The 8,749-nt window shown below is 39.4% G+C and overlaps 1 non-coding gene across 1 annotated transcript; it reads left to right on the forward strand.

Annotated features, from left to right (window-relative positions):
- The first annotated feature begins 4,106 nt into the window (after positions 1-4,106).
- On the forward strand, positions 4,107-4,180 carry Trnat-agu. Its single transcript has one exon. It is a non-coding gene; the product is annotated as a tRNA-Thr (tRNA).
- Positions 4,181-8,749: the final 4,569 nt, after the last annotated feature.

The raw sequence follows: 8,749 nt of genomic DNA on the forward strand, positions 1-8,749 counted from the left end.
CCTTTAGGGATCCTGTTGATTAATCTGACACCAACTTCTTGCGGTATATGTTGTGCTAATGTCAGTCTGCGTTGATGAGTTCGAAAGTTGTCCCTGCCTCTAGTTTCATATTCATGAACGTTCCTGCCACGAATCAAGGCGCACCTTGATCTGCAGTGCATGATCAGCTCAAAAATATAGAGGAAGGGCAATGTCAGCAATCTCAACTCCCCGAAAGATTCCCTACATGAATATACATGATACAAGATATACAGGGTTCAGAAATCTTTCTCCTTTACGTCGCCGCACACGTTGATACCCATGATAGCCAAATGTTTTACTCTGGTCTGTAAAAAGTGCACGCTTCCAATCTTGCAATATCTGCCGATGTTTTTGAGCAAACTGTAGACTAGCTCTTCGATAATCTCTGGTAAGCCTTGAGCGAGTAGCAGCTCCCCTTCTTCTTAAATTAGATTCTCGAGACGGCAACAAATAGTTCGATCAGAATTATTGAGACCACGATCATTTCTGGCCAATTCCTCTACGAGTATATGCGAACTTGTGATGTTCCGATGCGGCGTTCGGGGTCAGGTGCGTGGAGATTTCGTGCGTTTTTACAAACAAAATTAAAATTTCACACGGTATCCCTCAAGGATCGATTCTCGGGCTTCTTCTTTTTTACCTATATCGGTACCAAATGACGACACGAGTCTCTGTTTTAAAATCAAGCCGATACAAAAACTATAAATCGTGTCGTAGAAGGAATTAAATTCAAGTCTCAGTGTAAGCCTAATATTGTAAATTCTGCCTTTTTGAGCATAATCGTGCCATGTGAGTCAGCTGTGTTTGTGGGTGATGTCCTTTTAGAAGAAACTAATTTCCTCAAAGTTTCTAGGAATGATCCTAGATAGGATGCATACCTGGGACGAGCTTGTTGATATGTGTTTTGTGATAGTCACCTCAGAATTGTGCCCTGCGTAATCTAGGAATGTTCTATTCCTCAGAAGTAGACTTTGGGAGAGTTTTATGCTAATTAAATTATATAAATTCTGAATTGTGATAACCAGAATTCTAGGAAGGGTTGTTTTAATACGAATATTGAGTTTGACTCGAGTACACCTTCCTCCTAATACATATGAAGTGATTGAAGAAAGTCGACGAGGTAGTAGCTAAAATGAACAAATAACATCGTTTCGACACCTAGATTACAAAGTATACAGCATAGTGTAACCCAGGTAATAATAATAATAATAATCTCTTTATTGCATTCTTTTAACAATTTTTACATCGTATCGCAATCGTTAATAGTTTGTCAATTTATATTCTCGTAGTCTCTTCAATTGTACACCTGCTGAGACAATAAGACACCCACTTCACCTCGATTACACTATATTGTTCTAGTCTGGGTGTCTCTGATGTCGAAACTATGTAAATCAGTCGTTTTCAGGTACTTCGTCGTCGACTTTTTTCAATCTCTTCAGACGAACATGACTCCAGGTTCCAGGAGTCAAGCCTGTAATAGCTCCAGATTCTAGATGCTGCAGAGAAAGTTGAACTGGAGCTAAACTTAACGTTTACCTCGTCTCTAATGGGCATTCTACCCCCAAACTCCACTTAGGTACCACGTCTGGTGTTTTCAATAATAATGTTATCAGAGTATTGTTAGCAGAGATCAGTGCTCTAGAGTCTAACAGCTGGTGGTTTGTTTTGAAAACATGCTGGCAGGACAGGAAGCGAGGGCCATATGGGTCCACAACAATCCGAGTATGTCGGTATGATAGTGAACGAGCACAGATGGACAGAACAATAGCGCGGCGGGAGTGCGCGCCCGTGCGGGTGTGTGCGTACGTGCGGCAGGGCGCGCATTGTGTGCACTTCAATAAATACACATGTCAGGGACTTGTCGTAGGAAAAACGTAATGGCAAATACAACAATAAGTCAACACTACCTCCTTCCACCCCCCCCCCCTACCACAACCCCCCAATCTGCCGATCCGTCATCAGCTCATCCCGGACCCGACTCTTCAGTGTGGTGCTCTGTGAAGCCGAATTTCTCATTTGAATTTCGGTCTTGACTTATTTTTCAGTTAAATTTCACAATATCTTCAGCGAAAACAGATTTCACTGAAAAAAATATGTTCGCAATTTTTAAGTTTCAATAAAGTAATAATAATATTGATAAAACAGTAAAAAGTTGTATTATTTATTTTACTGTATATTCTATTAACAAATTTCGTTTTTTTAAATAATTAATTAAACATTTGTCTTTCGATTATGGACTGCGAAATATTTAGGAAAAAATATTAATGGCCATGGAGGCATTCAACTTGACGTATTCCCAATTCGATTATTTCCTCTCTAGATTATGGACTACGAAATATTTCGAAAACATATTGATGGCCATGGAGGCGTTCAACATGTATTATTCCCAATTAGATTATTTCCTGTCTGGATTATGGACTACGAAATATTTTGACAAATTATATAGATGGCCATGGAGGCGTTTAACATGTATTTATTCCCAATTCAATTATTTCCTGTCTAGATTATAAACTATGAAATATTTCGAAAACATATTGATGGCCATGGAGGCGTTCAACATGTATTATTCCCAATTCGATTATTTCCTGTCTAGATTATGGACTATGAAATATTTTCGAAAACATATTGATGGCCATGGAGGCGTTCAACATGTATTATTCCCAATTCGATTATTTCCTGTCTAGATTATGAACTATGAAATATTTCGAAAAATATTGATGGCCATGGAGGCGTTCAACATGTATTATTCCCAATTCGATTATTTCCTGTCTAGATTATGGACTATGAAATATTTCGAAAACATATGATGGCCATGGAGGCGTTCAACATGTATTTATTCCCAGTTCGATTATTTCCTGTCTAGATTATGGACTATGAAATATTTCGAAAACATATTGATGGCCATGGAGGCGTTCAACATGTATTATTCCCAATTCGATTATTTCCTGTCTAGATTATGAACTATGAAATATTTCGAAAACAATTGATGGCCATGGAGGCGTTCAAATGTATTATTCCCAATTCGATTATTTCCTGTCTAGATTATGGACTATGAAATATTTCGAAAACATATTGATGGCCATGGAGGCGTTCAACATGTATTATTCCCAATTCGATTATTTCCTGTCTAGATTATGGACTATGAAATATTTCGAAAACATATGATGGCCATGGAGGCGTTCAACATGTATTATTCCCAATTCGATTATTTCCTGTCTAGATTATGGACTATGAAATATTTCGAAAACATATTGATGGCCATGGAGGCGTTCAACATGTATTATTCCCAATTCGATTATTTCCTGTCTAGATTATGAACTATGAAATATTTCGAAAACATATTGATGGCCATGGAGGCGTTCAACATGTATTATTCCCAATTCGATTATTTCCTGTCTAGATTATGGACTATGAAATATTTCGAAAACATATGATGGCCATGGAGGCGTTCAACATGTATTTATTCCCAGTTCGATTATTTCCTGTCTAGATTATGGACTATGAAATATTTCGAAAACTATTGATGGCCATGGAGACGTTTAAACATGTAGATATTATTCCCAATTCGATCATTCCTATCTGGATTATGACTACGAAATATTTGGACAAATATTGCAAATATTGATGGCCATGAAGGCGTTTAACATGTATTCGCAAATTCAATTATTTCTGTCTGGATTATAAAACTATGAAATATTTTAAAAATAATTTATGGCCATGGAAAAACAAATTCATTTTTGTTCAACATGTGTTCCCAATTCGATTATTTCCTGTATTTTTCCACAAAGTTATTTGTGTATATAAATTTATTTTAATAACATTTTGAAGCAGCATTAATTAACAATTCATCACTCCAGTTTTAGCTTCCGTTTACTGACATGACAGAAGTACCGGTAGTCTTAAAATATTCTTATTCTTAAAAAATTGAAAATAATATAGTTTTGACCATTCCTACATTAGGAAATTATATAACCGTTATGTTTATTGTAAATTGGTCTTGAAAAAATAGTAATAGGATCAACAGCTAAACAGTTTACTCGTATACGCGAGAGTTAGTATGAACATGACACTCCCGCTCACACATCGGCGCCGTGGCTTAGTTGGTTAAAGCGCCTGTCTAGTAAACAGGAGATCGTGAGTTCGAATCTCGCCGGTGCCTTTCAATTTTGCAACTGTCAATCACGACCTCATAATTTGACGCTCTAATTATGTGTTGTAAACTTGATAAAAATGTGTAGTATATACTAAATCAAATTATTTTTGTACACATTCAGACTACTACTATTTTATTTCTTGCAGAGAATTTATAGTAGTAAATTCTCTGCAGCTAAGTAAAACAATTTAACAAAATAATAATTAGTAAAACCTGGAAACCTAAGCATTTGTTTATCAACTCCATTACCTTTATTGTATTTTTCCTATTGATAAATATACCTAAGTTCAATATTTTAACAAATAAAACTAACATAAGTAGGATAAATACTTAAAATATGTATAATTTTAATTGTTTACCGTAGTTTTGAAAGAAATCGATGATTCTATTACATTTTTACAGATATTAAAACTATAAATAAATAAATATGAACCAATAAGTCTCTATATCGTATTTTCCTTAGCTTGACGTACTTTAAACTAACCGTCCTATACGTAAATAATTATATGTGGCTAATCATATATAGACCACTATATATGATTTATTAATTTAATCCTGTCGTTGTTCCGATAGGCTTGCCATAATAAACGTGTAATTCCTTAATTTTTAAGATTAGTCTACTGGTTCTTTCTATGGACTTTCCCCCAGCTACCCATTTTGGATTTTGAGGTTGCGCAGCCGCGTACCAATTCTTGTCATGGAACACTAAGCACAACTTTTACAGCCTTATAGATCAGTTATAGGAAGATAATATTATAGTACTGTACGAAATTATGTTTATGGAATGTCGAGAAAAATTTGTCTATGCTAAAATATTATATTATTATTATCATTCGTTCGTCTTGTTACAATTAAATAAAACATAACGATTCAGAGATAGGTTCAAATTTATTTCAGTGATACGAAGTGAATTTTTTTCGAAATATGCTATTTTAATGTTCAGAATATTTCAAATACTAATAAAACAGGCAAGGCTTTAAAATTTTAAAAACTATGCGTTCGGGTCACTGTTTTTTCTTTCTTTGTCAGCAGCATAAGTGGAAACGAGGTGACTGTGAACTAGGACATAGATGAATGGAGGAATGATAGATTGGTCGCTTGTATTTACAATACCTGACCCCGGATAAAACCCCTTGACCCCTGTTAATTCCCCCGACCACTGTAAAATTTACCTGACTCCTGTTAAATTCACCTAACCTCGGTTAAGTCACCTGACCCCTGATGAATTCACTCGACCCCGGTTAAATCATTTAACCTCTGAAAAGTTGCCTGGCTGCCGTTAAACTCCTCTGGGTCCTGAAACAAAATCACTCGACTCCTGTTAAATTCACCTACTCCGGTTGTCAACTGCCTCCTTTTAAATTCACCTAACCCTGACTATGTCACCTGACCCTTGTTAAATTTATCCTACCTCAGTAAAATTTACACGAACACTGTTAAATTCACCTATCCTGGTTTGGTCACAGACCGTTGTTAAATTCACCCGATTCTGGGTAAGTCAACCGATCTCTGGAAAATTCACCCCACACATGGAAATTTGTACGGATTACCTGATCCCTGCAACTCTCGTGGTCACATATATATTGTTCTGAATACACCTACAACTCATGCATTTTTCGTGCGTTTAAGGGCACGAAACTGATACGATGGCAATGTATTTTATTTGTGTGTATATTTAATATTACAATATAAGTGCTGCAATATTCATTACACTTTTCATTTACAGTTTTTGGGTTGTTTCCTCCTACCCAGCGATACATTTCCGCTTAAAAATGAAGGCACCCCATCCACTTTTCTCTCCACTGTGTTACAAGATTGACCGCGGGGGGTCCACACAAATTTCATGTACATATACCTTTCTAGTCACTTAATTATTAATGATTTACACAATGGAATTGCATGTTTACCAAACATGATTAATAGAAGAATTTTAGTAGTAATACTGGTTAGATGTGTTGTATCAATCAATAACTGTGATCAATATAATAGTTTCATGCCTAGTAGGCAAGTATAAATATAACTATTTGATTCCTTTGAGAAATTGTTCACTATATTTCATTTAATTTGTTAACTTAAATCTATTTTAAGAATGAGATATATACAGAATTTAAATTTCAACATAAGGTGAAAGTTTAATTAGCGAAAAACAAATTGATAAACTGCAGAGAAATTTAATTTATAACACATGCACCAAGAATAAACCGTTTTTATAACCTCGGTTTTCAAAATTGGATTATTGGGTTACTTAAAACAATCCTCCCGAATTTGTCTTTACTGATTATTAATTTCCATATTACATAGTCATAATCTGCGGATTGACTTATAACAATAACTACGTACCTTCGTCAAACAATTCAAACTGCAGATCATGTTTAACATTCGCCTATCAAATGTTGTGTTTCTCGTACTATTTATTTACTAGTTGTGTTTGTGCTGTTTTCGTGAATTTTAAACTAAGACGACTCCAGATGGATAATTCTCGCTTTTAATATTCATCGATACTGACACCAGAGGATGACTTATTAAAAGTCGAAACTATACTAGTGTATGAGTACAGATTAAACTGTTTGAAGAAGCTATTTTTTAGACTTCGTTGGTGCGGCGCGATGTGACGTTCCACTACTGTGGAGGGCACTGGACGAGGTGAGGTGTCGGCCGGTTAACGGGGAATCAATGCCGCCTCACCGTCACCTCTGCCAGAAGATCTCGTCGAGAACGTGATGGCAGAAACGGCGCGTCGCGATGTTCCACTACTGTGGAGGGCGCTGAACGCGGTGTGGTATGGCTGGTTGCCCGCAAATCAATGTCGCCTCATCGTAACCTCTGCCAGTAGATATCGTCAAGAACGTGATGGCAGATACGGCGCGTCACGATGTTCCACTACTGTGGAGGGCGCTGAACGCGGTGTGGTGTCGGCTGGTTATCGGGGAATCAATGCCGCCTCACCGTCACCTCTGCCAGTAGATCTCGTCAAGAACGTGAGGCAGAAACGGCGCGTTGCGACGTTCCACTACTGTGGAGGGCGCTGAACGCGGTGTGGTGTCGGCTGGTTAACGGAGAATCAATGCCGCCTCACCGTCACCTCTGCCAGTAGATCTCGCCAAGAACGTGATGGCAGATACGGCACGTCGCGATGTTCCACTACTGTGGAGGGCGCTGAACGCGATGTGGTGTCGGCTGGTTAACGGGGAATCAATGCCACCTCACCGTCACCTCTACCAGTAGATCTCGTCAAGAACGTGATGGCAGGTACGGCGCGTCGCGATGTTACACTACTGTGGAGGGCGCTGAACGCGATGTGGTGTCGGCTGGTTAACGGGAATCAATGCCACCTCACCGTCACCTCTGCCAGTAGATCTCGTCAAAAACGTGATGGCAGATACGGCACGTCGCGATGTTCCACTACTGTGGAGGGCGCTGAACGCGGTGTGGTGTCGGCTGGTTAACGGGGAATCAATGCCACCTCACCGTCACCTCTGCCAGTAGATCTCGTCAAGAACGTGAGGCAGAAACGGCGCGTTGCGACGTTCCACTACTGTGGAGGGCGCTGAACGCGGTGTGGTGTCGGCTGGTTAACGGAGAATCAATGCCGCCTCACCGTCACCTCTGCCAGTAGATCTCGCCAAGAACGTGATGGCAGATACGGCACGTCGCGATGTTCCACTACTGTGGAGGGCGCTGAACGCGATGTGGTGTCGGCTGGTTAACGGGGAATCAATGCCACCTCACCGTCACCTCTACCAGTAGATCTCGTCAAGAACGTGATGGCAGGTACGGCGCGTCGCGATGTTACACTACTGTGGAGGGCGCTGAACGCGATGTGGTGTCGGCTGGTTAACGGGAATCAATGCCACCTCACCGTCACCTCTGCCAGTAGATCTCGTCAAGAACGTGATGGCAGGTACGGCGCGTCGCGATGTTCCACTACTGTGGAGGGCGCTGAACGCGCTGTGGTATCGGCTGGTTGACCGCAAATCAATGTCGCCTCATCGTAACCTCTACCTGTCCATCTTTTCTCCTTGTCAAGAAAGTGACGGCAGGTGCGGGGTAATGTGACGTTCCACTACTGTGTTGGGCGCTGGACGCGGCAAGGGGTCGTCGGTTGACGGGAAATCAATGCCGCTTCGCCGTCACCTCTGCCCCTTACTTTCCACCGAACATCTGTTGTTTTTACCACTTCGCCCGCCAATTATTTCTAAATGCGGCCGCCACGTTTATTCCTGCCATATGGTTAGTGTTTTTACTTTACATGAGCATTGTGTTTCTCTCCACCCGCTCACCCTATATACCTCATGATACATAATTTAAATTATACGACCTTGGAGATAAATAAGGTATTCATTGCATCTGATCTGATACAGTTTTTGTGAACTACTACCATATTATGTGTGTCATATATTTTATCATTCATGCATGTGGAGAAATAACTAAATCTATATATATATAAATGAAACTGTTCGTGTGTAACAGCATCACTCACAAACGGCTGGACGGATTCGCCTAATTTTTTTTTTAATTTGTTCGTCTTGATCTGTAGAAGGTTATAGGATACTTTTTATCCCTTTCCCGATTCAG

This window comes from Homalodisca vitripennis, chromosome 6 (assembly GCF_021130785.1).
Source record: "Homalodisca vitripennis isolate AUS2020 chromosome 6, UT_GWSS_2.1, whole genome shotgun sequence".
NCBI classification, from domain to species: Eukaryota; Metazoa; Arthropoda; class Insecta; order Hemiptera; family Cicadellidae; genus Homalodisca; species Homalodisca vitripennis.